This window comes from Anthonomus grandis, chromosome 10 (genome assembly GCF_022605725.1).
Source record: "Anthonomus grandis grandis chromosome 10, icAntGran1.3, whole genome shotgun sequence".
NCBI lineage: Eukaryota > Metazoa > Arthropoda > Insecta > Coleoptera > Curculionidae > Anthonomus > Anthonomus grandis.
Window position 1 is genome coordinate 21,907,957 of NC_065555.1, and position 22,006 is coordinate 21,929,962.

At 31.1% G+C, this 22,006-nt stretch overlaps 47 non-coding genes and 1 pseudogene across 47 annotated transcripts; all 48 read left to right on the forward strand.

Moving 5' to 3' along the window:
• The first annotated feature begins 255 nt into the window (after nt 1–255).
• Nucleotides 256–373, forward strand: LOC126741799 (5S ribosomal RNA). The gene has a single exon (XR_007662365.1). It is a non-coding gene; the product is annotated as a 5S ribosomal RNA (ribosomal RNA).
• A 213-nt stretch (nt 374–586) lies between these two features.
• On the forward strand, nt 587–704 carry LOC126741806 (5S ribosomal RNA). Its single transcript, XR_007662369.1, has one exon. It is a non-coding gene; the product is annotated as a 5S ribosomal RNA (ribosomal RNA).
• Nucleotides 705–916: 212 nt separating this feature from the next.
• LOC126741803 (5S ribosomal RNA) lies at nt 917–1,033 on the forward strand (annotated as a pseudogene).
• A 211-nt stretch (nt 1,034–1,244) lies between these two features.
• On the forward strand, nt 1,245–1,362 carry LOC126741807 (5S ribosomal RNA). Its single transcript, XR_007662370.1, has one exon. It is a non-coding gene; the product is annotated as a 5S ribosomal RNA (ribosomal RNA).
• Nucleotides 1,363–1,883: 521 nt separating this feature from the next.
• Nucleotides 1,884–2,001, forward strand: LOC126741808 (5S ribosomal RNA). The gene has a single exon (XR_007662371.1). It is a non-coding gene; the product is annotated as a 5S ribosomal RNA (ribosomal RNA).
• A 309-nt stretch (nt 2,002–2,310) lies between these two features.
• On the forward strand, nt 2,311–2,428 carry LOC126741809 (5S ribosomal RNA). Its single transcript, XR_007662372.1, has one exon. It is a non-coding gene; the product is annotated as a 5S ribosomal RNA (ribosomal RNA).
• Nucleotides 2,429–2,642: 214 nt separating this feature from the next.
• On the forward strand, nt 2,643–2,760 carry LOC126741810 (5S ribosomal RNA). The gene has a single exon (XR_007662373.1). It is a non-coding gene; the product is annotated as a 5S ribosomal RNA (ribosomal RNA).
• Nucleotides 2,761–2,972: 212 nt separating this feature from the next.
• LOC126741812 (5S ribosomal RNA) lies at nt 2,973–3,090 on the forward strand. Its single transcript, XR_007662375.1, has one exon. It is a non-coding gene; the product is annotated as a 5S ribosomal RNA (ribosomal RNA).
• Nucleotides 3,091–3,300: 210 nt separating this feature from the next.
• LOC126741813 (5S ribosomal RNA) lies at nt 3,301–3,418 on the forward strand. Its single transcript, XR_007662376.1, has one exon. It is a non-coding gene; the product is annotated as a 5S ribosomal RNA (ribosomal RNA).
• Nucleotides 3,419–3,728: 310 nt separating this feature from the next.
• On the forward strand, nt 3,729–3,846 carry LOC126741814 (5S ribosomal RNA). The gene has a single exon (XR_007662377.1). It is a non-coding gene; the product is annotated as a 5S ribosomal RNA (ribosomal RNA).
• A 309-nt stretch (nt 3,847–4,155) lies between these two features.
• Nucleotides 4,156–4,273, forward strand: LOC126741815 (5S ribosomal RNA). The gene has a single exon (XR_007662378.1). It is a non-coding gene; the product is annotated as a 5S ribosomal RNA (ribosomal RNA).
• Nucleotides 4,274–4,487: 214 nt separating this feature from the next.
• Nucleotides 4,488–4,605, forward strand: LOC126741816 (5S ribosomal RNA). The gene has a single exon (XR_007662379.1). It is a non-coding gene; the product is annotated as a 5S ribosomal RNA (ribosomal RNA).
• A 212-nt stretch (nt 4,606–4,817) lies between these two features.
• On the forward strand, nt 4,818–4,935 carry LOC126741817 (5S ribosomal RNA). The gene has a single exon (XR_007662380.1). It is a non-coding gene; the product is annotated as a 5S ribosomal RNA (ribosomal RNA).
• Nucleotides 4,936–5,145: 210 nt separating this feature from the next.
• Nucleotides 5,146–5,263, forward strand: LOC126741819 (5S ribosomal RNA). Its single transcript, XR_007662381.1, has one exon. It is a non-coding gene; the product is annotated as a 5S ribosomal RNA (ribosomal RNA).
• A 211-nt stretch (nt 5,264–5,474) lies between these two features.
• On the forward strand, nt 5,475–5,592 carry LOC126741820 (5S ribosomal RNA). Its single transcript, XR_007662382.1, has one exon. It is a non-coding gene; the product is annotated as a 5S ribosomal RNA (ribosomal RNA).
• A 211-nt stretch (nt 5,593–5,803) lies between these two features.
• Nucleotides 5,804–5,921, forward strand: LOC126741821 (5S ribosomal RNA). Its single transcript, XR_007662383.1, has one exon. It is a non-coding gene; the product is annotated as a 5S ribosomal RNA (ribosomal RNA).
• Nucleotides 5,922–6,227: 306 nt separating this feature from the next.
• LOC126741822 (5S ribosomal RNA) lies at nt 6,228–6,345 on the forward strand. The gene has a single exon (XR_007662384.1). It is a non-coding gene; the product is annotated as a 5S ribosomal RNA (ribosomal RNA).
• Nucleotides 6,346–6,655: 310 nt separating this feature from the next.
• Nucleotides 6,656–6,773, forward strand: LOC126741824 (5S ribosomal RNA). The gene has a single exon (XR_007662386.1). It is a non-coding gene; the product is annotated as a 5S ribosomal RNA (ribosomal RNA).
• Nucleotides 6,774–6,987: 214 nt separating this feature from the next.
• LOC126741825 (5S ribosomal RNA) lies at nt 6,988–7,105 on the forward strand. Its single transcript, XR_007662387.1, has one exon. It is a non-coding gene; the product is annotated as a 5S ribosomal RNA (ribosomal RNA).
• An 878-nt stretch (nt 7,106–7,983) lies between these two features.
• On the forward strand, nt 7,984–8,101 carry LOC126741826 (5S ribosomal RNA). Its single transcript, XR_007662388.1, has one exon. It is a non-coding gene; the product is annotated as a 5S ribosomal RNA (ribosomal RNA).
• Nucleotides 8,102–9,153: 1,052 nt separating this feature from the next.
• LOC126741827 (5S ribosomal RNA) lies at nt 9,154–9,271 on the forward strand. Its single transcript, XR_007662389.1, has one exon. It is a non-coding gene; the product is annotated as a 5S ribosomal RNA (ribosomal RNA).
• A 214-nt stretch (nt 9,272–9,485) lies between these two features.
• LOC126741828 (5S ribosomal RNA) lies at nt 9,486–9,603 on the forward strand. The gene has a single exon (XR_007662390.1). It is a non-coding gene; the product is annotated as a 5S ribosomal RNA (ribosomal RNA).
• A 211-nt stretch (nt 9,604–9,814) lies between these two features.
• LOC126741829 (5S ribosomal RNA) lies at nt 9,815–9,932 on the forward strand. The gene has a single exon (XR_007662391.1). It is a non-coding gene; the product is annotated as a 5S ribosomal RNA (ribosomal RNA).
• Nucleotides 9,933–10,142: 210 nt separating this feature from the next.
• Nucleotides 10,143–10,260, forward strand: LOC126741830 (5S ribosomal RNA). The gene has a single exon (XR_007662392.1). It is a non-coding gene; the product is annotated as a 5S ribosomal RNA (ribosomal RNA).
• Nucleotides 10,261–10,779: 519 nt separating this feature from the next.
• Nucleotides 10,780–10,897, forward strand: LOC126741831 (5S ribosomal RNA). Its single transcript, XR_007662393.1, has one exon. It is a non-coding gene; the product is annotated as a 5S ribosomal RNA (ribosomal RNA).
• Nucleotides 10,898–11,111: 214 nt separating this feature from the next.
• On the forward strand, nt 11,112–11,229 carry LOC126741832 (5S ribosomal RNA). The gene has a single exon (XR_007662394.1). It is a non-coding gene; the product is annotated as a 5S ribosomal RNA (ribosomal RNA).
• Nucleotides 11,230–11,440: 211 nt separating this feature from the next.
• On the forward strand, nt 11,441–11,558 carry LOC126741833 (5S ribosomal RNA). The gene has a single exon (XR_007662395.1). It is a non-coding gene; the product is annotated as a 5S ribosomal RNA (ribosomal RNA).
• A 221-nt stretch (nt 11,559–11,779) lies between these two features.
• Nucleotides 11,780–11,897, forward strand: LOC126741836 (5S ribosomal RNA). The gene has a single exon (XR_007662397.1). It is a non-coding gene; the product is annotated as a 5S ribosomal RNA (ribosomal RNA).
• Nucleotides 11,898–12,107: 210 nt separating this feature from the next.
• LOC126741837 (5S ribosomal RNA) lies at nt 12,108–12,225 on the forward strand. Its single transcript, XR_007662398.1, has one exon. It is a non-coding gene; the product is annotated as a 5S ribosomal RNA (ribosomal RNA).
• A 211-nt stretch (nt 12,226–12,436) lies between these two features.
• LOC126741838 (5S ribosomal RNA) lies at nt 12,437–12,554 on the forward strand. Its single transcript, XR_007662399.1, has one exon. It is a non-coding gene; the product is annotated as a 5S ribosomal RNA (ribosomal RNA).
• Nucleotides 12,555–12,997: 443 nt separating this feature from the next.
• On the forward strand, nt 12,998–13,115 carry LOC126741839 (5S ribosomal RNA). Its single transcript, XR_007662401.1, has one exon. It is a non-coding gene; the product is annotated as a 5S ribosomal RNA (ribosomal RNA).
• A 211-nt stretch (nt 13,116–13,326) lies between these two features.
• On the forward strand, nt 13,327–13,444 carry LOC126741840 (5S ribosomal RNA). Its single transcript, XR_007662402.1, has one exon. It is a non-coding gene; the product is annotated as a 5S ribosomal RNA (ribosomal RNA).
• A 210-nt stretch (nt 13,445–13,654) lies between these two features.
• On the forward strand, nt 13,655–13,772 carry LOC126741841 (5S ribosomal RNA). Its single transcript, XR_007662403.1, has one exon. It is a non-coding gene; the product is annotated as a 5S ribosomal RNA (ribosomal RNA).
• Nucleotides 13,773–14,710: 938 nt separating this feature from the next.
• LOC126741842 (5S ribosomal RNA) lies at nt 14,711–14,828 on the forward strand. The gene has a single exon (XR_007662404.1). It is a non-coding gene; the product is annotated as a 5S ribosomal RNA (ribosomal RNA).
• Nucleotides 14,829–15,042: 214 nt separating this feature from the next.
• LOC126741843 (5S ribosomal RNA) lies at nt 15,043–15,160 on the forward strand. Its single transcript, XR_007662405.1, has one exon. It is a non-coding gene; the product is annotated as a 5S ribosomal RNA (ribosomal RNA).
• A 211-nt stretch (nt 15,161–15,371) lies between these two features.
• LOC126741844 (5S ribosomal RNA) lies at nt 15,372–15,489 on the forward strand. The gene has a single exon (XR_007662406.1). It is a non-coding gene; the product is annotated as a 5S ribosomal RNA (ribosomal RNA).
• A 938-nt stretch (nt 15,490–16,427) lies between these two features.
• LOC126741846 (5S ribosomal RNA) lies at nt 16,428–16,545 on the forward strand. Its single transcript, XR_007662407.1, has one exon. It is a non-coding gene; the product is annotated as a 5S ribosomal RNA (ribosomal RNA).
• Nucleotides 16,546–16,760: 215 nt separating this feature from the next.
• LOC126741848 (5S ribosomal RNA) lies at nt 16,761–16,878 on the forward strand. Its single transcript, XR_007662409.1, has one exon. It is a non-coding gene; the product is annotated as a 5S ribosomal RNA (ribosomal RNA).
• A 214-nt stretch (nt 16,879–17,092) lies between these two features.
• LOC126741849 (5S ribosomal RNA) lies at nt 17,093–17,210 on the forward strand. The gene has a single exon (XR_007662410.1). It is a non-coding gene; the product is annotated as a 5S ribosomal RNA (ribosomal RNA).
• A 308-nt stretch (nt 17,211–17,518) lies between these two features.
• Nucleotides 17,519–17,636, forward strand: LOC126741850 (5S ribosomal RNA). Its single transcript, XR_007662412.1, has one exon. It is a non-coding gene; the product is annotated as a 5S ribosomal RNA (ribosomal RNA).
• A 214-nt stretch (nt 17,637–17,850) lies between these two features.
• Nucleotides 17,851–17,968, forward strand: LOC126741851 (5S ribosomal RNA). The gene has a single exon (XR_007662413.1). It is a non-coding gene; the product is annotated as a 5S ribosomal RNA (ribosomal RNA).
• Nucleotides 17,969–18,182: 214 nt separating this feature from the next.
• On the forward strand, nt 18,183–18,300 carry LOC126741852 (5S ribosomal RNA). The gene has a single exon (XR_007662414.1). It is a non-coding gene; the product is annotated as a 5S ribosomal RNA (ribosomal RNA).
• Nucleotides 18,301–19,442: 1,142 nt separating this feature from the next.
• On the forward strand, nt 19,443–19,560 carry LOC126741750 (5S ribosomal RNA). Its single transcript, XR_007662316.1, has one exon. It is a non-coding gene; the product is annotated as a 5S ribosomal RNA (ribosomal RNA).
• A 214-nt stretch (nt 19,561–19,774) lies between these two features.
• On the forward strand, nt 19,775–19,892 carry LOC126741751 (5S ribosomal RNA). Its single transcript, XR_007662317.1, has one exon. It is a non-coding gene; the product is annotated as a 5S ribosomal RNA (ribosomal RNA).
• A 214-nt stretch (nt 19,893–20,106) lies between these two features.
• Nucleotides 20,107–20,224, forward strand: LOC126741752 (5S ribosomal RNA). Its single transcript, XR_007662318.1, has one exon. It is a non-coding gene; the product is annotated as a 5S ribosomal RNA (ribosomal RNA).
• Nucleotides 20,225–20,436: 212 nt separating this feature from the next.
• Nucleotides 20,437–20,554, forward strand: LOC126741753 (5S ribosomal RNA). Its single transcript, XR_007662319.1, has one exon. It is a non-coding gene; the product is annotated as a 5S ribosomal RNA (ribosomal RNA).
• A 940-nt stretch (nt 20,555–21,494) lies between these two features.
• LOC126741754 (5S ribosomal RNA) lies at nt 21,495–21,612 on the forward strand. The gene has a single exon (XR_007662320.1). It is a non-coding gene; the product is annotated as a 5S ribosomal RNA (ribosomal RNA).
• Nucleotides 21,613–21,827: 215 nt separating this feature from the next.
• On the forward strand, nt 21,828–21,945 carry LOC126741756 (5S ribosomal RNA). Its single transcript, XR_007662322.1, has one exon. It is a non-coding gene; the product is annotated as a 5S ribosomal RNA (ribosomal RNA).
• Nucleotides 21,946–22,006: the final 61 nt, after the last annotated feature.

Consider the following 22,006-nt stretch of genomic DNA (forward strand, 5'->3'; position numbering starts at 1 on the left):
CTTATAGAGTACATGAATGCCACTCCGGGAAATATATAATATTTTTTTTTTTTTTTTTTTTTTTTTAATGCTTCTAAACACACCCCTACAATTATTTTACATACCAATATTTTTTCAATATTTTTTTTATTAAAATATTCAGTGCATAATATGAGATCATTAAGAGTGCTCTCATCAATTTTAATAATTCTAAGTATTGCTAAATACTTATATACATATAGAGTACATGAATGCCACTCCGGGAAATATATAATGGGCAACGGCCATACCACGCTGATATACCGGTTCTCGTCCGATCACCGAAGTCAAGCAGCGTCGGGCGTGGTTAGTACTTGGATGGGTGACCGCTTGGGAACACCACGTGCTGTTGTCTTTTTTTTTTTTTTTTTAATGCTTCTAAACACACCCCTACAGTTATTTTACATACCAATATTTTTTCATATTTTTTTTATTAAAATATTCAGTGCATAATATGAGATCAATAAGAGTGCTCTCATCAATTTTAATAATTTTTAGTTTTTTAGTATTGCTAAATACTTATATACTTATAGAGTACATGAATGCCACTCCGTGGAAATATATAATAGGCAACGGCCATACCACGCTGATATACCGGTTCTCGTCCGATCACCGAAGTCAAGCAGCGTCGGGCGTGGTTAGTACTTGGATGGGTGACCGCTTGGGAACACCACGTGCTGTTGTCTTTTTTTTTTTTTTTTTTTTTTTTTTAATGCTTCTAAACACACCCCTACAATATTTTTTCAATATTTTTTCAATATTTTTTTTTTATTAAAATATTCAGTGCATAATATGAGATCATTAAGAGTGCTCTCATCAATTTTAATAATTTTATGTGTTGCTAAATTACTTATATACTTATAGAGTACATGAATGCCACTCCGGGAAATATATAATAGGCAACGGCCATACCACGCTGATATACCGTTCTCGTCCGATCACCGAAGTCAAGCAGCGTCGGGCGTGGTTAGTACTTGGATGGGTGACCGCTTGGGAACACCACGTGCTGTTGTCTTTTTTTTTTTTTTTTTTTTTTTTTTAATGCTTCTAAACACACCCCTACAATATTTTTTCAATATTTTTTCAATATTTTTTTTTTATTAAAATATTCAGTGCATAATATGAGATCATTAAGAGTGCTCTCATCAATTTTAATAATTTTATGTGTTGCTAAATACTTATATACTTATAGAGTACATGAATGCCACTCCGGGAAATATATAATAGGCAACGGCCATACCACGCTGATATACCGGTTCTCGTCCGATCACCGAAGTCAAGCAGCGTCGGGCGTGGTTAGTACTTGGATGGGTGACCGCTTGGGAACACCACGTGCTGTTGTCTTTTTTTTTTTTTTTTTTTTTTTTTTAATGCTTCTAAACACACCCCTACAATATTTTTTCAATATTTTTTCAATATTTTTTTTTTATTAAAATATTCAGTGCATAATATGAGATCATTAAGAGTGCTCTCATCAATTTTAATAATTTTATGTATTCGCTAAATACTTATATACTTATAGAGTACATGAATGCCACTCCGGGAAATATATAATATTTTTTTTTTTTTTTTTTTTTTTTTAATGCTTCTAAACACACCCCTACAATTATTTTACATACCAATATTTTTTCAATATTTTTTTTATTAAAATATTCAGTGCATAATATGAGATCATTAAGAGTGCTCTCATCAATTTTAATAATTTTAAGTATATATACCAATATTTTTTTTTATTAAAATTAAAATATTCAGTGCATAATATGAGATCATTAAGAGTGCTCTCATCAATTTTAATAATTCTAAGTATTGCTAAATACTTATATACATATAGAGTACATGAATGCCACTCCGGGAAATATATAATGGGCAACGGCCATACCACGCTGATATACCGGTTCTCGTCCGATCACCGAAGTCAAGCAGCGTCGGGCGTGGTTAGTACTTGGATGGGTGACCGCTTGGGAACACCACGTGCTGTTGTCTTTTTTTTTTTTTTTTTTTTTTTTTTTAATGCTTCTAAACACACCCCTACAGTTATTTTACATACCAATATTTTTTCAATATTTTTTTATTATAATATTCAGTGCATAATATGAGATCATTAAGAGTGCTCTCATCAATTTTAATAATTTTAAGTATATATACCAATATTTTTTTTTATTAAAATTAAAATATTCAGTGCATAATATGAGATCATTAAGAGTGCTCTCATCAATTTTAATAATTCTAAGTATTGCTAAATACTTATATACATATAGAGTACATGAATGCCACTCCGGGAAATATATAATGGGCAACGGCCATACCACGCTGATATACCGGTTCTCGTCCGATCACCGAAGTCAAGCAGCGTCGGGCGTGGTTAGTACTTGGATGGGTGACCGCTTGGGAACACCACGTGCTGTTGTCTTTTTTTTTTTTTTTTTTAATGCTTCTAAACACACCCCTACAGTTATTTTACATACCAATATTTTTTCAATATTTTTTTTATTAAAATATTCAGTGCATAATATGAGATCAATAAGAGTGCTCTCATCAATTTTAATAATTTTTAGTTTTTTAGTATTGCTAAATACTTATATACTTATAGAGTACATGAATGCCACTCCGGGAAATATATAATAGGCAACGGCCATACCACGCTGATATACCGGTTCTCGTCCGATCACCGAAGTCAAGCAGCGTCGGGCGTGGTTAGTACTTGGATGGGTGACCGCTTGGGAACACCACGTGCTGTTGTCTTTTTTTTTTTTTTTTTTTTTTTTTTTAATGCTTCTAAACACACCCCTACAATATTTTTTCAATATTTTTTCAATATTTTTTTTTTATTAAAATATTCAGTGCATAATATGAGATCATTAAGAGTGCTCTCATCAATTTTAATAATTTTATGTGTTGCTAAATACTTATATACTTATAGAGTACATGAATGCCACTCCGGGAAATATATAATAGGCAACGGCCATACCACGCTGATATACCGGTTCTCGTCCGATCACCGAAGTCAAGCAGCGTCGGGCGTGGTTAGTACTTGGATGGGTGACCGCTTGGGAACACCACGTGCTGTTGTCTTTTTTTTTTTTTTTTTTTTTTTTTAATGCTTCTAAACACACCCCTACAATATTTTTTCAATATTTTTTCAATATTTTTTTTTTATTAAAATATTCAGTGCATAATATGAGATCATTAAGAGTGCTCTCATCAATTTTAATAATTTTATGTGTTGCTAAATACTTATATACTTATAGAGTACATGAATGCCACTCCGGGAAATATATAATGGGCAACGGCCATACCACGCTGATATACCGGTTCTCGTCCGATCACCGAAGTCAAGCAGCGTCGGGCGTGGTTAGTACTTGGATGGGTGACCGCTTGGGAACACCACGTGCTGTTGTCTTTTTTTTTTTTTTTTTTTTTTTTTTTTAATGCTTCTAAACACACCCCTACAGTTATTTTACATACCAATATTTTTTCAATATTTTTTTATTATAATATTCAGTGCATAATATGAGATCATTAAGAGTGCTCTCATCAATTTTAATAATTTTAAGTATATATACCAATATTTTTTTTTATTAAAATTAAAATATTCAGTGCATAATATGAGATCATTAAGAGTGCTCTCATCAATTTTAATAATTCTAAGTATTGCTAAATACTTATATACATATAGAGTACATGAATGCCACTCCGGGAAATATATAATGGGCAACGGCCATACCACGCTGATATACCGGTTCTCGTCCGATCACCGAAGTCAAGCAGCGTCGGGCGTGGTTAGTACTTGGATGGGTGACCGCTTGGGAACACCACGTGCTGTTGTCTTTTTTTTTTTTTTTTTTTTTTTTTTTAATGCTTCTAAACACACCCCTACAGTTATTTTACATACCAATATTTTTTCAATATTTTTTTATTATAATATTCAGTGCATAATATGAGATCATTAAGAGTGCTCTCATCAATTTTAATAATTTTAAGTATATATACCAATATTTTTTTTTATTAAAATTAAAATATTCAGTGCATAATATGAGATCATTAAGAGTGCTCTCATCAATTTTAATAATTCTAAGTATTGCTAAATACTTATATACATATAGAGTACATGAATGCCACTCCGGGAAATATATAATGGGCAACGGCCATACCACGCTGATATACCGGTTCTCGTCCGATCACCGAAGTCAAGCAGCGTCGGGCGTGGTTAGTACTTGGATGGGTGACCGCTTGGGAACACCACGTGCTGTTGTCTTTTTTTTTTTTTTTTTTAATGCTTCTAAACACACCCCTACAGTTATTTTACATACCAATATTTTTTCAATATTTTTTTTATTAAAATATTCAGTGCATAATATGAGATCAATAAGAGTGCTCTCATCAATTTTAATAATTTTTAGTTTTTTAGTATTGCTAAATACTTATATACTTATAGAGTACATGAATGCCACTCCGGGAAATATATAATAGGCAACGGCCATACCACGCTGATATACCGGTTCTCGTCCGATCACCGAAGTCAAGCAGCGTCGGGCGTGGTTAGTACTTGGATGGGTGACCGCTTGGGAACACCACGTGCTGTTGTCTTTTTTTTTTTTTTTTTTTTTTTTTTTAATGCTTCTAAACACACCCCTACAATATTTTTTCAATATTTTTTCAATATTTTTTTTTTATTAAAATATTCAGTGCATAATATGAGATCATTAAGAGTGCTCTCATCAATTTTAATAATTTTATGTGTTGCTAAATACTTATATACTTATAGAGTACATGAATGCCACTCCGGGAAATATATAATAGGCAACGGCCATACCACGCTGATATACCGGTTCTCGTCCGATCACCGAAGTCAAGCAGCGTCGGGCGTGGTTAGTACTTGGATGGGTGACCGCTTGGGAACACCACGTGCTGTTGTCTTTTTTTTTTTTTTTTTTTTTTTTTAATGCTTCTAAACACACCCCTACAATATTTTTTCAATATTTTTTCAATATTTTTTTTTTATTAAAATATTCAGTGCATAATATGAGATCATTAAGAGTGCTCTCATCAATTTTAATAATTTTATGTGTTGCTAAATACTTATATACTTATAGAGTACATGAATGCCACTCCGGGAAATATATAATGGGCAACGGCCATACCACGCTGATATACCGGTTCTCGTCCGATCACCGAAGTCAAGCAGCGTCGGGCGTGGTTAGTACTTGGATGGGTGACCGCTTGGGAACACCACGTGCTGTTGTCTTTTTTTTTTTTTTTTTTTTTTTTTTAATGCTTCTAAACACACCCCTACAATATTTTTTCAATATTTTTTCAATATTTTTTTTTTATTAAAATATTCAGTGCATAATATGAGATCATTAAGAGTGCTCTCATCAATTTTAATAATTTTATGTGTTGCTAAATACTTATATACTTATAGAGTACATGAATGCCACTCCGGGAAATATATAATGGGCAACGGCCATACCACGCTGATATACCGGTTCTCGTCCGATCACCGAAGTCAAGCAGCGTCGGGCGTGGTTAGTACTTGGATGGGTGACCGCTTGGGAACACCACGTGCTGTTGTCTTTTTTTTTTTTTTTTTTTTTTTTTTAATGCTTCTAAACACACCCCTACAATATTTTTTCAATATTTTTTCAATATTTTTTTTTTATTAAAATATTCAGTGCATAATATGAGATCATTAAGAGTGCTCTCATCAATTTTAATAATTTTATGTGTTGCTAAATACTTATATACTTATAGAGTACATGAATGCCACTCCGGGAAATATATAATAGGCAACGGCCATACCACGCTGATATACCGGTTCTCGTCCGATCACCGAAGTCAAGCAGCGTCGGGCGTGGTTAGTACTTGGATGGGTGACCGCTTGGGAACACCACGTGCTGTTGTCTTTTTTTTTTTTTTTTTTTTTTTTTTAATGCTTCTAAACACACCCCTACAATATTTTTTCAATATTTTTTCAATATTTTTTTTTTATTAAAATATTCAGTGCATAATATGAGATCATTAAGAGTGCTCTCATCAATTTTAATAATTTTAAGTATATATACCAATATTTTTTTTTATTAAAATTAAAATATTCAGTGCATAATATGAGATCATTAAGAGTGCTCTCATCAATTTTAATAATTCTAAGTATTGCTAAATACTTATATACATATAGAGTACATGAATGCCACTCCGGGAAATATATAATGGGCAACGGCCATACCACGCTGATATACCGGTTCTCGTCCGATCACCGAAGTCAAGCAGCGTCGGGCGTGGTTAGTACTTGGATGGGTGACCGCTTGGGAACACCACGTGCTGTTGTCTTTTTTTTTTTTTTTTTTTTTTTTTTTTAATGCTTCTAAACACACCCCTACAGTTATTTTACATACCAATATTTTTTCAATATTTTTTTATTATAATATTCAGTGCATAATATGAGATCATTAAGAGTGCTCTCATCAATTTTAATAATTTTAAGTATATATACCAATATTTTTTTTTATTAAAATTAAAATATTCAGTGCATAATATGAGATCATTAAGAGTGCTCTCATCAATTTTAATAATTCTAAGTATTGCTAAATACTTATATACATATAGAGTACATGAATGCCACTCCGGGAAATATATAATGGGCAACGGCCATACCACGCTGATATACCGGTTCTCGTCCGATCACCGAAGTCAAGCAGCGTCGGGCGTGGTTAGTACTTGGATGGGTGACCGCTTGGGAACACCACGTGCTGTTGTCTTTTTTTTTTTTTTTTTTAATGCTTCTAAACACACCCCTACAGTTATTTTACATACCAATATTTTTTCAATATTTTTTTTATTAAAATATTCAGTGCATAATATGAGATCAATAAGAGTGCTCTCATCAATTTTAATAATTTTTAGTTTTTTAGTATTGCTAAATACTTATATACTTATAGAGTACATGAATGCCACTCCGGGAAATATATAATAGGCAACGGCCATACCACGCTGATATACCGGTTCTCGTCCGATCACCGAAGTCAAGCAGCGTCGGGCGTGGTTAGTACTTGGATGGGTGACCGCTTGGGAACACCACGTGCTGTTGTCTTTTATTTTTTTTTTTTTTTTTTTTTTTTAATGCTTCTAAACACACCCCTACAGTTATTTTACATACCAATATTTTTTTTATTATAATATTCAGTGCATAATATGAGATCATTAAGAGTGCTCTCATCAATTTTAATAATTTTATGTATTGCTAAATACTTATATACTTATAGAGTACATGAATGCCACTCCGGGAAATATATAATGGGCAGGGTCTATTTTATGAAAATATTCAGTGCATAATATGAGATCATTAAGAGTGCTCTCATCAATTTTAATAATTTTTAAATATTGCTAAATACTTATATACTTATAGAGTACATGAATGCCACTCCGGGAAATATATAATAGGCAGGGTCTATTTTATGAAAATATTCAGTGCATAATATGAGATCATTAAGAGTGCTCTCATCAATTTTAATAATTTTATGTATTGCTAAATACTTATATACTTATAGAGTACATGAATGCCACTCCGGGAAATATATAATGGGCAGGGTCTATTTTATGAAAATATTCAGTGCATAATATGAGATCATTAAGAGTGCTCTCATCAATTTTAATAATTTTATGTATTGCTAAATACTTATATACTTATAGAGTACATGAATGCCACTCCGGGAAATATATAATGGGCAGGGTCTATTTTATGAAAATATTCAGTGCATAATATGAGATCATTAAGAGTGCTCTCATCAATTTTAATAATTTTAAGTATATATACCAATATTTTTTTTTATTAAAATTAAAATATTCAAATATTCAGTGCATAATATGAGATCATTAAGAGTGCTCTCATCAATTTTAATAATTTTATGTATTGCTAAATACTTATATACTTATAGAGTACATGAATGCCACTCCGGGAAATATATAATGGGCAACGGCCATACCACGCTGATATACCGGTTCTCGTCCGATCACCGAAGTCAAGCAGCGTCGGGCGTGGTTAGTACTTGGATGGGTGACCGCTTGGGAACACCACGTGCTGTTGTCTTTTTTTTTTTTTTTTTTTTTTTTTTTTAATGCTTCTAAACACACCCCTACAGTTATTTTACATACCAATATTTTTCCAATATTTTTTTAATTAAAATATTCAGTGCATAATATGAGATCATTAAGAGTGCTCTCATCAATTTTAATAATTTTATGTATTGCTAAATACTTATATACTTATAGAGTACATGAATGCCACTCCGGGAAATATATAATATTTTTTTTTTTTTTTTTTTTTTTTAATGCTTCTAAACACACCCCTACAATTATTTTACATACCAATATTTTTTTTAATTAAAATATTCAGTGCATAATATGAGATCATTAAGAGTGCTCTCATCAATTTTAATAATTTTATGTATTGCTAAATACTTATATACTTATAGAGTACATGAATGCCACTCCGGGAAATATATAATATTTTTTTTTTTTTTTTTTTTTTTTTAATGCTTCTAAACACACCCCTACAATTATTTTACATACCAATATTTTTTCAATATTTTTTTTATTAAAATATTCAGTGCATAATATGAGATCATTAAGAGTGCTCTCATCAATTTTAATAATTTTATGTATTGCTAAATACTTATATACTTATAGAGTACATGAATGCCACTCCGGGAAATATATAATATTTTTTTTTTTTTTTTTTTTTTTTTTAATGCTTCTAAACACACCCCTACAATTATTTTACATACCAATATTTTTTTTAATTAAAATATTCAGTGCATAATATGAGATCATTAAGAGTGCTCTCATCAATTTTAATAATTTTATGTATTGCTAAATACTTATATACTTATAGAGTACATGAATGCCACTCCGGGAAATATATAATATTTTTTTTTTTTTTTTTTTTTTTTTAATGCTTCTAAACACACCCCTACAATTATTTTACATACCAATATTTTTTCAATATTTTTTTTATTAAAATATTCAGTGCATAATATGAGATCATTAAGAGTGCTCTCATCAATTTTAATAATTCTAAGTATTGCTAAATACTTATATACATATAGAGTACATGAATGCCACTCCGGGAAATATATAATGGGCAACGGCCATACCACGCTGATATACCGGTTCTCGTCCGATCACCGAAGTCAAGCAGCGTCGGGCGTGGTTAGTACTTGGATGGGTGACCGCTTGGGAACACCACGTGCTGTTGTCTTTTTTTTTTTTTTTTTTAATGCTTCTAAACACACCCCTACAGTTATTTTACATACCAATATTTTTTCAATATTTTTTTTATTAAAATATTCAGTGCATAATATGAGATCAATAAGAGTGCTCTCATCAATTTTAATAATTTTTAGTTTTTTAGTATTGCTAAATACTTATATACTTATAGAGTACATGAATGCCACTCCGGGAAATATATAATAGGCAACGGCCATACCACGCTGATATACCGGTTCTCGTCCGATCACCGAAGTCAAGCAGCGTCGGGCGTGGTTAGTACTTGGATGGGTGACCGCTTGGGAACACCACGTGCTGTTGTCTTTTTTTTTTTTTTTTTTTTTTTTTTAATGCTTCTAAACACACCCCTACAATATTTTTTCAATATTTTTTCAATATTTTTTTTTTATTAAAATATTCAGTGCATAATATGAGATCATTAAGAGTGCTCTCATCAATTTTAATAATTTTATGTGTTGCTAAATACTTATATACTTATAGAGTACATGAATGCCACTCCGGGAAATATATAATAGGCAACGGCCATACCACGCTGATATACCGGTTCTCGTCCGATCACCGAAGTCAAGCAGCGTCGGGCGTGGTTAGTACTTGGATGGGTGACCGCTTGGGAACACCACGTGCTGTTGTCTTTTTTTTTTTTTTTTTTTTTTTTTAATGCTTCTAAACACACCCCTACAATATTTTTTCAATATTTTTTCAATATTTTTTTTTTATTAAAATATTCAGTGCATAATATGAGATCATTAAGAGTGCTCTCATCAATTTTAATAATTTTATGTGTTGCTAAATACTTATATACTTATAGAGTACATGAATGCCACTCCGGGAAATATATAATAGGCAACGGCCATACCACGCTGATATACCGGTTCTCGTCCGATCACCGAAGTCAAGCAGCGTCGGGCGTGGTTAGTACTTGGATGGGTGACCGCTTGGGAACACCACGTGCTGTTGTCTTTTTTTTTTTTTTTTTTTTTTTTTAATGCTTCTAAACACACCCCTACAATATTTTTTCAATATTTTTTCAATATTTTTTTTTTATTAAAATATTCAGTGCATAATATGAGATCATTAAGAGTGCTCTCATCAATTTTAATAATTTTATGTATTGCTAAATACTTATATACTTATAGAGTACATGAATGCCACTCCGGGAAATATATAATATTTTTTTTTTTTTTTTTTTTTTTTTAATGCTTCTAAACACACCCCTACAATTATTTTACATACCAATATTTTTTCAATATTTTTTTTATTAAAATATTCAGTGCATAATATGAGATCATTAAGAGTGCTCTCATCAATTTTAATAATTTTAAGTATATATACCAATATTTTTTTTTATTAAAATTAAAATATTCAGTGCATAATATGAGATCATTAAGAGTGCTCTCATCAATTTTAATAATTCTAAGTATTGCTAAATACTTATATACATATAGAGTACATGAATGCCACTCCGGGAAATATATAATGGGCAACGGCCATACCACGCTGATATACCGGTTCTCGTCCGATCACCGAAGTCAAGCAGCGTCGGGCGTGGTTAGTACTTGGATGGGTGACCGCTTGGGAACACCACGTGCTGTTGTCTTTTTTTTTTTTTTTTTTAATGCTTCTAAACACACCCCTACAGTTATTTTACATACCAATATTTTTTCAATATTTTTTTTATTAAAATATTCAGTGCATAATATGAGATCAATAAGAGTGCTCTCATCAATTTTAATAATTTTTAGTTTTTTAGTATTGCTAAATACTTATATACTTATAGAGTACATGAATGCCACTCCGGGAAATATATAATAGGCAACGGCCATACCACGCTGATATACCGGTTCTCGTCCGATCACCGAAGTCAAGCAGCGTCGGGCGTGGTTAGTACTTGGATGGGTGACCGCTTGGGAACACCACGTGCTGTTGTCTTTTTTTTTTTTTTTTTTTTTTTTTTAATGCTTCTAAACACACCCCTACAATATTTTTTCAATATTTTTTCAATATTTTTTTTTTATTAAAATATTCAGTGCATAATATGAGATCATTAAGAGTGCTCTCATCAATTTTAATAATTTTATGTGTTGCTAAATACTTATATACTTATAGAGTACATGAATGCCACTCCGGGAAATATATAATAGGCAACGGCCATACCACGCTGATATACCGGTTCTCGTCCGATCACCGAAGTCAAGCAGCGTCGGGCGTGGTTAGTACTTGGATGGGTGACCGCTTGGGAACACCACGTGCTGTTGTCTTTTTTTTTTTTTTTTTTTTTTTTTAATGCTTCTAAACACACCCCTACAGTTATTTTACATACCAATATTTTTTCAATATTTTTTTTATTAAAATATTCAGTGCATAATATGAGATCAATAAGAGTGCTCTCATCAATTTTAATAATTTTTAGTTTTTTAGTATTGCTAAATACTTATATACTTATAGAGTACATGAATGCCACTCCGGGAAATATATAATAGGCAACGGCCATACCACGCTGATATACCGGTTCTCGTCCGATCACCGAAGTCAAGCAGCGTCGGGCGTGGTTAGTACTTGGATGGGTGACCGCTTGGGAACACCACGTGCTGTTGTCTTTTTTTTTTTTTTTTTTTTTTTTTAATGCTTCTAAACACACCCCTACAATATTTTTTCAATATTTTTTCAATATTTTTTTTTTATTAAAATATTCAGTGCATAATATGAGATCATTAAGAGTGCTCTCATCAATTTTAATAATTTTATGTATTGCTAAATACTTATATACTTATAGAGTACATGAATGCCACTCCGGGAAATATATAATAGGCAACGGCCATACCACGCTGATATACCGGTTCTCGTCCGATCACCGAAGTCAAGCAGCGTCGGGCGTGGTTAGTACTTGGATGGGTGACCGCTTGGGAACACCACGTGCTGTTGTCTTTTTTTTTTTTTTTTTTTTTTTTTTAATGCTTCTAAACACACCCCTACAATATTTTTTCAATATTTTTTCAATATTTTTTTTTTATTAAAATATTCAGTGCATAATATGAGATCATTAAGAGTGCTCTCATCAATTTTAATAATTTTATGTGTTGCTAAATACTTATATACTTATAGAGTACATGAATGCCACTCCGGGAAATATATAATAGGCAACGGCCATACCACGCTGATATACCGGTTCTCGTCCGATCACCGAAGTCAAGCAGCGTCGGGCGTGGTTAGTACTTGGATGGGTGACCGCTTGGGAACACCACGTGCTGTTGTCTTTTTTTTTTTTTTTTTTTTTTTTTAATGCTTCTAAACACACCCCTACAGTTATTTTACATACCAATATTTTTTCAATATTTTTTTTATTAAAATATTCAGTGCATAATATGAGATCAATAAGAGTGCTCTCATCAATTTTAATAATTTTTAGTTTTTTAGTATTGCTAAATACTTATATACTTATAGAGTACATGAATGCCACTCCGGGAAATATATAATATTTTTTTTTTTTTTTTTTTTTTTTTAATGCTTCTAAACACACCCCTACAATTATTTTACATACCAATATTTTTTCAATATTTTTTTTATTAAAATATTCAGTGCATAATATGAGATCAATAAGAGTGCTCTCATCAATTTTAATAATTTTTAGTTTTTTAGTATTGCTAAATACTTATATACTTATAGAGTACATGAATGCCACTCCGGGAAATATATAATAGGCAACGGCCATACCACGCTGATATACCGGTTCTCGTCCGATCACCGAAGTCAAGCAGCGTCGGGCGTGGTTAGTACTTGGATGGGTGACCGCTTGGGAACACCACGTGCTGTTGTCTTTTTTTTTTTTTTTTTTTTTTTTTTAATGCTTCTAAACACACCCCTACAATATTTTTTCAATATTTTTTCAATATTTTTTTTTTATTAAAATATTCAGTGCATAATATGAGATCATTAAGAGTGCTCTCATCAATTTTAATAATTTTATGTGTTGCTAAATACTTATATACTTATAGAGTACATGAATGCCACTCCGGGAAATATATAATAGGCAACGGCCATACCACGCTGATATACCGGTTCTCGTCCGATCACCGAAGTCAAGCAGCGTCGGGCGTGGTTAGTACTTGGATGGGTGACCGCTTGGGAACACCACGTGCTGTTGTCTTTTTTTTTTTTTTTTTTTTTTTTTAATGCTTCTAAACACACCCCTACAATATTTTTTCAATATTTTTTCAATATTTTTTTTTTATTAAAATATTCAGTGCATAATATGAGATCATTAAGAGTGCTCTCATCAATTTTAATAATTTTATGTGTTGCTAAATACTTATATACTTATAGAGTACATGAATGCCACTCCGGGAAATATATAATAGGCAACGGCCATACCACGCTGATATACCGGTTCTCGTCCGATCACCGAAGTCAAGCAGCGTCGGGCGTGGTTAGTACTTGGATGGGTGACCGCTTGGGAACACCACGTGCTGTTGTCTTTTTTTTTTTTTTTTTTTTTTTTTAATGCTTCTAAACACACCCCTACAATATTTTTTCAATATTTTTTCAATATTTTTTTTTTATTAAAATATTCAGTGCATAATATGAGATCATTAAGAGTGCTCTCATCAATTTTAATAATTTTATGTATTGCTAAATACTTATATACTTATAGAGTACATGAATGCCACTCCGGGAAATATATAATATTTTTTTTTTTTTTTTTTTTTTTTTAATGCTTCTAAACACACCCCTACAATTATTTTACATACCAATATTTTTTCAATATTTTTTTTATTAAAATATTCAGTGCATAATATGAGATCATTAAGAGTGCTCTCATCAATTTTAATAATTTTATGTATTGCTAAATACTTATATACTTATAGAGTACATGAATGCCACTCCGGGAAATATATAATATTTTTTTTTTTTTTTTTTTTTTTTTTAATGCTTCTAAACACACCCCTACAATTATTTTACATACCAATATTTTTTTTAATTAAAATATTCAGTGCATAATATGAGATCATTAAGAGTGCTCTCATCAATTTTAATAATTTTATGTATTGCTAAATACTTATATACTTATAGAGTACATGAATGCCACTCCGGGAAATATATAATATTTTTTTTTTTTTTTTTTTTTTTTTAATGCTTCTAAACACACCCCTACAATTATTTTACATACCAATATTTTTTCAATATTTTTTTTATTAAAATATTCAGTGCATAATATGAGATCATTAAGAGTGCTCTCATCAATTTTAATAATTTTAAGTATATATACCAATATTTTTTTTTATTAAAATTAAAATATTCAGTGCATAATATGAGATCATTAAGAGTGCTCTCATCAATTTTAATAATTCTAAGTATTGCTAAATACTTATATACATATAGAGTACATGAATGCCACTCCGGGAAATATATAATGGGCAACGGCCATACCACGCTGATATACCGGTTCTCGTCCGATCACCGAAGTCAAGCAGCGTCGGGCGTGGTTAGTACTTGGATGGGTGACCGCTTGGGAACACCACGTGCTGTTGTCTTTTTTTTTTTTTTTTTTAATGCTTCTAAACACACCCCTACAGTTATTTTACATACCAATATTTTTTCAATATTTTTTTTATTAAAATATTCAGTGCATAATATGAGATCAATAAGAGTGCTCTCATCAATTTTAATAATTTTTAGTTTTTTAGTATTGCTAAATACTTATATACTTATAGAGTACATGAATGCCACTCCGGGAAATATATAATAGGCAACGGCCATACCACGCTGATATACCGGTTCTCGTCCGATCACCGAAGTCAAGCAGCGTCGGGCGTGGTTAGTACTTGGATGGGTGACCGCTTGGGAACACCACGTGCTGTTGTCTTTTTTTTTTTTTTTTTTTTTTTTTTAATGCTTCTAAACACACCCCTACAATATTTTTTCAATATTTTTTCAATATTTTTTTTTTATTAAAATATTCAGTGCATAATATGAGATCATTAAGAGTGCTCTCATCAATTTTAATAATTTTATGTGTTGCTAAATACTTATATACTTATAGAGTACATGAATGCCACTCCGGGAAATATATAATAGGCAACGGCCATACCACGCTGATATACCGGTTCTCGTCCGATCACCGAAGTCAAGCAGCGTCGGGCGTGGTTAGTACTTGGATGGGTGACCGCTTGGGAACACCACGTGCTGTTGTCTTTTTTTTTTTTTTTTTTTTTTTTTAATGCTTCTAAACACACCCCTACAATATTTTTTCAATATTTTTTCAATATTTTTTTTTTATTAAAATATTCAGTGCATAATATGAGATCATTAAGAGTGCTCTCATCAATTTTAATAATTTTATGTATTGCTAAATACTTATATACTTATAGAGTACATGAATGCCACTCCGGGAAATATATAATATTTTTTTTTTTTTTTTTTTTTTTTTAATGCTTCTAAACACACCCCTACAATTATTTTACATACCAATATTTTTTCAATATTTTTTTTATTAAAATATTCAGTGCATAATATGAGATCATTAAGAGTGCTCTCATCAATTTTAATAATTTTATGTATTGCTAAATACTTATATACTTATAGAGTACATGAATGCCACTCCGGGAAATATATAATATTTTTTTTTTTTTTTTTTTTTTTTTTAATGCTTCTAAACACACCCCTACAATTATTTTACATACCAATATTTTTTTTAATTAAAATATTCAGTGCATAATATGAGATCATTAAGAGTGCTCTCATCAATTTTAATAATTTTATGTATTGCTAAATACTTATATACTTATAGAGTACATGAATGCCACTCCGGGAAATATATAATATTTTTTTTTTTTTTTTTTTTTTTTTAATGCTTCTAAACACACCCCTACAATTATTTTACATACCAATATTTTTTCAATATTTTTTTTATTAAAATATTCAGTGCATAATATGAGATCATTAAGAGTGCTCTCATCAATTTTAATAATTTTAAGTATATATACCAATATTTTTTTTTATTAAAATTAAAATATTCAGTGCATAATATGAGATCATTAAGAGTGCTCTCATCAATTTTAATAATTCTAAGTATTGCTAAATACTTATATACATATAGAGTACATGAATGCCACTCCGGGAAATATATAATGGGCAACGGCCATACCACGCTGATATACCGGTTCTCGTCCGATCACCGAAGTCAAGCAGCGTCGGGCGTGGTTAGTACTTGGATGGGTGACCGCTTGGGAACACCACGTGCTGTTGTCTTTTTTTTTTTTTTTTTTTAATGCTTCTAAACACACCCCTACAGTTATTTTACATACCAATATTTTTTCAATATTTTTTTTATTAAAATATTCAGTGCATAATATGAGATCAATAAGAGTGCTCTCATCAATTTTAATAATTTTTAGTTTTTTAGTATTGCTAAATACTTATATACTTATAGAGTACATGAATGCCACTCCGGGAAATATATAATAGGCAACGGCCATACCACGCTGATATACCGGTTCTCGTCCGATCACCGAAGTCAAGCAGCGTCGGGCGTGGTTAGTACTTGGATGGGTGACCGCTTGGGAACACCACGTGCTGTTGTCTTTTTTTTTTTTTTTTTTAATGCTTCTAAACACACCCCTACAGTTATTTTACATACCAATATTTTTTCAATATTTTTTTTATTAAAATATTCAGTGCATAATATGAGATCAATAAGAGTGCTCTCATCAATTTTAATAATTTTTAGTTTTTTAGTATTGCTAAATACTTATATACTTATAGAGTACATGAATGCCACTCCGGGAAATATATAATAGGCAACGGCCATACCACGCTGATATACCGGTTCTCGTCCGATCACCGAAGTCAAGCAGCGTCGGGCGTGGTTAGTACTTGGATGGGTGACCGCTTGGGAACACCACGTGCTGTTGTCTTTTTTTTTTTTTTTTTTTTTTTTTAATGCTTCTAAACACACCCCTACAATTATTTTACATACCAATATTTTTTCAATATTTTTTTTATTAAAATATTCAGTGCATAATATGAGATCATTAAGAGTGCTCTCATCAATTTTAATAATTTTAAGTATATATACCAATATTTTTTTTTATTAAAATTAAAATATTCAGTGCATAATATGAGATCATTAAGAGTGCTCTCATCAATTTTAATAATTCTAAGTATTGCTAAATACTTATATACATATAGAGTACATGAATGCCACTCCGGGAAATATATAATGGGCAACGGCCATACCACGCTGATATACCGGTTCTCGTCCGATCACCGAAGTCAAGCAGCGTCGGGCGTGGTTAGTACTTGGATGGGTGACCGCTTGGGAACACCACGTGCTGTTGTCTTTTTTTTTTTTTTTTTTAATGCTTCTAAACACACCCCTACAGTTATTTTACATACCAATATTTTTTCAATATTTTTTTTATTAAAATATTCAGTGCATAATATGAGATCAATAAGAGTGCTCTCATCAATTTTAATAATTTTTAGTTTTTTAGTATTGCTAAATACTTATATACATATAGAGTACATGAATGCCACTCCGGGAAATATATAATGGGCAACGGCCATACCACGCTGATATACCGGTTCTCGTCCGATCACCGAAGTCAAGCAGCGTCGGGCGTGGTTAGTACTTGGATGGGTGACCGCTTGGGAACACCACGTGCTGTTGTCTTTTTTTTTTTTTTTTTTAATGCTTCTAAACACACCCCTACAGTTATTTTACATACCAATATTTTTTCAATATTTTTTTTATTAAAATATTCAGTGCATAATATGAGATCAATAAGAGTGCTCTCATCAATTTTAATAATTTTTAGTTTTTTAGTATTGCTAAATACTTATATACATATAGAGTACATGAATGCCACTCCGGGAAATATATAATGGGCAACGGCCATACCACGCTGATATACCGGTTCTCGTCCGATCACCGAAGTCAAGCAGCGTCGGGCGTGGTTAGTACTTGGATGGGTGACCGCTTGGGAACACCACGTGCTGTTGTCTTTTTTTTTTTTTTTTTTTTTTTTTAATGCTTCTAAACACACCCCTACAATATTTTTTCAATATTTTTTCAATATTTTTTTTTTATTAAAATATTCAGTGCATAATATGAGATCATTAAGAGTGCTCTCATCAATTTTAATAATTTTATGTATTGCTAAATACTTATATACTTATAGAGTACATGAATGCCACTCCGGGAAATATATAATATTTTTTTTTTTTTTTTTTTTTTTTAATGCTTCTAAACACACCCCTACAATTATTTTACATACCAATATTTTTTTTAATTAAAATATTCAGTGCATAATATGAGATCATTAAGAGTGCTCTCATCAATTTTAATAATTTTATGTATTGCTAAATACTTATATACTTATAGAGTACATGAATGCCACTCCGGGAAATATATAATATTTTTTTTTTTTTTTTTTTTTTTTTAATGCTTCTAAACACACCCCTACAATTATTTTACATACCAATATTTTTTCAATATTTTTTTTATTAAAATATTCAGTGCATAATATGAGATCATTAAGAGTGCTCTCATCAATTTTAATAATTTTATGTATTGCTAAATACTTATATACTTATAGAGTACATGAATGCCACTCCGGGAAATATATAATATTTTTTTTTTTTTTTTTTTTTTTTTTTAATGCTTCTAAACACACCCCTACAATTATTTTACATACCAATATTTTTTTTAATTAAAATATTCAGTGCATAATATGAGATCATTAAGAGTGCTCTCATCAATTTTAATAATTTTATGTATTGCTAAATACTTATATACTTATAGAGTACATGAATGCCACTCCGGGAAATATATAATATTTTTTTTTTTTTTTTTTTTTTTTTAATGCTTCTAAACACACCCCTACAATTATTTTACATACCAATATTTTTTCAATATTTTTTTTATTAAAATATTCAGTGCATAATATGAGATCATTAAGAGTGCTCTCATCAATTTTAATAATTTTAAGTATATATACCAATATTTTTTTTTATTAAAATTAAAATATTCAGTGCATAATATGAGATCATTAAGAGTGCTCTCATCAATTTTAATAATTCTAAGTATTGCTAAATACTTATATACATATAGAGTACATGAATGCCACTCCGGGAAATATATAATGGGCAACGGCCATACCACGCTGATATACCGGTTCTCGTCCGATCACCGAAGTCAAGCAGCGTCGGGCGTGGTTAGTACTTGGATGGGTGACCGCTTGGGAACACCACGTGCTGTTGTCTTTTTTTTTTTTTTTTTTAATGCTTCTAAACACACCCCTACAGTTATTTTACATACCAATATTTTTTCAATATTTTTTTTATTAAAATATTCAGTGCATAATATGAGATCAATAAGAGTGCTCTCATCAATTTTAATAATTTTTAGTTTTTTAGTATTGCTAAATACTTATATACTTATAGAGTACATGAATGCCACTCCGGGAAATATATAATAGGCAACGGCCATACCACGCTGATATACCGGTTCTCGTCCGATCACCGAAGTCAAGCAGCGTCGGGCGTGGTTAGTACTTGGATGGGTGACCGCTTGGGAACACCACGTGCTGTTGTCTTTTTTTTTTTTTTTTTTAATGCTTCTAAACACACCCCTACAGTTATTTTACATACCAATATTTTTTCAATATTTTTTTTATTAAAATATTCAGTGCATAATATGAGATCAATAAGAGTGCTCTCATCAATTTTAATAATTTTTAGTTTTTTAGTATTGCTAAATACTTATATACTTATAGAGTACATGAATGCCACTCCGGGAAATATATAATAGGCAACGGCCATACCACGCTGATATACCGGTTCTCGTCCGATCACCGAAGTCAAGCAGCGTCGGGCGTGGTTAGTACTTGGATGGGTGACCGCTTGGGAACACCACGTGCTGTTGTCTTTTTTTTTTTTTTTTTTTTTTTTTTTAATGCTTCTAAACACACCCCTACAATATTTTTTCAATATTTTTTCAATATTTTTTTTTTATTAAAATATTCAGTGCATAATATGAGATCATTAAGAGTGCTCTCATCAATTTTAATAATTTTATGTGTTGCTAAATACTTATATACTTATAGAGTACATGAATGCCACTCCGGGAAATATATAATAGGCAACGGCCATACCACGCTGATATACCGGTTCTCGTCCGATCACCGAAGTCAAGCAGCGTCGGGCGTGGTTAGTACTTGGATGGGTGACCGCTTGGGAACACCACGTGCTGTTGTCTTTTTTTTTTTTTTTTTTTTTTTTTTAATGCTTCTAAACACACCCCTACAATATTTTTTCAATATTTTTTCAATATTTTTTTTTTATTAAAATATTCAGTGCATAATATGAGATCATTAAGAGTGCTCTCATCAATTTTAATAATTTTATGTATTGCTAAATACTTATATACTTATAGAGTACATGAATGCCACTCCGGGAAATATATAATATTTTTTTTTTTTTTTTTTTTTTTTTAATGCTTCTAAACACACCCCTACAATTATTTTACATACCAATATTTTTTCAATATTTTTTTTATTAAAATATTCAGTGCATAATATGAGATCATTAAGAGTGCTCTCATCAATTTTAATAATTTTATGTATTGCTAAATACTTATATACTTATAGAGTACATGAATGCCACTCCGGGAAATATATAATATTTTTTTTTTTTTTTTTTTTTTTTTTAATGCTTCTAAACACACCCCTACAATTATTTTACATACCAATATTTTTTTTAATTAAAATATTCAGTGCATAATATGAGATCATTAAGAGTGCTCTCATCAATTTTAATAATTTTATGTATTGCTAAATACTTATATACTTATAGAGTACATGAATGCCACTCCGGGAAATATATAATATTTTTTTTTTTTTTTTTTTTTTTTTTAATGCTTCTAAACACACCCCTACAATTATTTTACATACCAATATTTTTTCAATATTTTTTTTATTAAAATATTCAGTGCATAATATGAGATCATTAAGAGTGCTCTCATCAATTTTAATAATTTTAAGTATATATACCAATATTTTTTTTTATTAAAATTAAAATATTCAGTGCATAATATGAGATCATTAAGAGTGCTCTCATCAATTTTAATAATTCTAAGTATTGCTAAATACTTATATACATATAGAGTACATGAATGCCACTCCGGGAAATATATAATGGGCAACGGCCATACCACGCTGATATACCGGTTCTCGTCCGATCACCGAAGTCAAGCAGCGTCGGGCGTGGTTAGTACTTGGATGGGTGACCGCTTGGGAACACCACGTGCTGTTGTCTTTTTTTTTTTTTTTTTTTAATGCTTCTAAACACACCCCTACAGTTATTTTACATACCAATATTTTTTCAATATTTTTTTTATTAAAATATTCAGTGCATAATATGAGATCAATAAGAGTGCTCTCATCAATTTTAATAATTTTTAGTTTTTTAGTATTGCTAAATACTTATATACTTATAGAGTACATGAATGCCACTCCGGGAAATATATAATAGGCAACGGCCATACCACGCTGATATACCGGTTCTCGTCCGATCACCGAAGTCAAGCAGCGTCGGGCGTGGTTAGTACTTGGATGGGTGACCGCTTGGGAACACCACGTGCTGTTGTCTTTTTTTTTTTTTTTTTTAATGCTTCTAAACACACCCCTACAGTTATTTTACATACCAATAT